The sequence below is a fragment of the Meleagris gallopavo genome, chromosome 29 (genome assembly GCF_000146605.3).
Source record: "Meleagris gallopavo isolate NT-WF06-2002-E0010 breed Aviagen turkey brand Nicholas breeding stock chromosome 29, Turkey_5.1, whole genome shotgun sequence".
NCBI classification, from domain to species: Eukaryota; Metazoa; Chordata; class Aves; order Galliformes; family Phasianidae; genus Meleagris; species Meleagris gallopavo.
Genome location: NC_015039.2, coordinates 4284447 through 4286449, shown reverse-complemented (window position 1 = coordinate 4286449; position 2003 = coordinate 4284447).

Genomic DNA, 2003 nt, shown 5'->3' with positions numbered 1-2003 from the left:
GGGCGGTGCGGGGAGCACAGGGAGCCACAGCGTGCGGGGCTGCAGCCTTCAGCCCGTGGGCAGGGAATCACAAAACCACAGAAGCACAGAAGCACAGACCGTCCCGAGCTGGGAGGGACCCACAGGGACCACTGAGTCCAACCCTGGCACCACACAGCAGCACCCAAACCAAACCCAGTGTCTGTGAGTGGTGTCCCAACACCGTGAGCTCAGGCAGCCGTGATCCCCACCCAACCTGGAAGGTTCAGAACCTCTTCCTGACACCCAACCCAGCTCCAGCTCCAGCACCGCGGGGTGAGCACAGCATGCTGGGCACGAGCACGTCTCACGGGGCCCCTTTCACCCCCACGGACCCGGCGGAGCAGTGGGAGCTGTGACGGTGTGCCAGCAGCTCAGCCTGGCTCAGAGGCACCAAACATCAGCGCCATTTGTTTCATTTGCCCTCTGCATACAGACAGCAGGGAGGTGCAGAGCATCAACAAAAGCCACCTCCGCTCCGTGCCTGCAGCCCAGCTGTGCTCAGAAGGGGCCGAGCCCACCGCAGCCCCCTGCACTCACCTCCCACCCTGCGCTCACACTGCAGTGCCAGCTGTGCCACTCTGGCGGCTCCCAGAGCACCTTCCATCCCCACACGAGTGGGGCAGCACCAGCTGGGGGAGAAATGCAGGCAGGGCTGGTGCCCCCCATGCTCCCCAGACCCCTCCTCCCCTCCTAGCAGAGCGGGGGCCCCCCAGCCCCCAGCCCACAGCCCACAGCCCCCAGCCCACAGCCCCTGCCCTGCCTGGCACAGCCATGGGGCACACAGTGGCCGTGACTCGGGGCAGAGGCACCAGCCTTGACACAGCGTCTGAGCCAGGGCCAAACCCAAACAGGTGCCCGGCCCCGCGGCAGCCGCAGCTCCTTATCAGACCTTGGCAGCACCATGCGCCCGCCGGGGAGGCTGTTGTGTCTGCGGGCTGGAGAGAGCAGGAGCACAGGGAGCAGGGATGTGTGAGCTCTGCAGCCCCAGGGGCTGTTCCTCATCTCTGCCAGGCATGGGGCCTCCAGGTCCCTGATTCCAGCACCGTCCTGCCCCATAAAGAAGGCAGGTGCACCCCACTGCCACACAGCCAGCACCCCAAGACATCTGGTGCAGCAGGGACCCTCAGCTCCCGCTCTGAGATTCTTTGGGCTCCCAGCTCTGGGTCTTCGTCCTCCTGTGACACCCAACAGCTCCAAAGCCATCATAGCACCTCAGAGGGGCTGTGGGTTCCAGCAATGGAGTGTTGCAGGGGCAGAAGATGTCTCAGAGAGGGCTGCAGCCCCCAGCTAAGGGCAGCTCTTCCAGAGCAGGCGGGCTCTGATGGAGGCGGGGGGGACGGAGGGGAGTGCACGCATCCCTCGGTGGGACGCTGCTCCTTGCTGTGCCAGCGCCCTGCTCCCAGACAGCTCCTTCCCGCACTCCCTCATGGTTTTACTCCCATTTCCAGGCAGCATCTCCTCCTCCAGACCCCTCTCCCTGACCTGGCTCCCTTCCCAGAGCTCCCATGTGCCCTCGCTGCCCCTGCCCCGCACCCTCACAGTGAGCATTCAGCCCCGTGCTGGCTGCAGCCCGCAGGGCGGGGTGCTGGGGGGAGAGGGGGCGTGTCGGGGGCCACTGTGATAACAGCAGGGGCTGTGCCAGGGCATCAGGAGCAGACGGCACAGACGAGCGGGATGAGACAGACCCTCCTGTCCTCGGCACCCCGGGGCTGCAGCATGAGGCTGGGTACCCCACGCCTCCTCCGTGCGCTCTGCATCCTCTCAGTGCTGGCCGGGCTCCTGCCCCATGGCACGGCCCAGTGGTTCTACCCACTGGGCTCTGAAGACACCACTCCAGAGCCCGGCACCACGCCCCGCAACCCCCACGCTGCCCACCCTGGGTGGAGAGGAAGGTAGGTGTGCACCCCAAGCTCCCGGACCCGGTGAGGAGGGGACACTCCCATGCACTGGGAGCAGGGAGCACCTTGCTGCCCACATCTCCA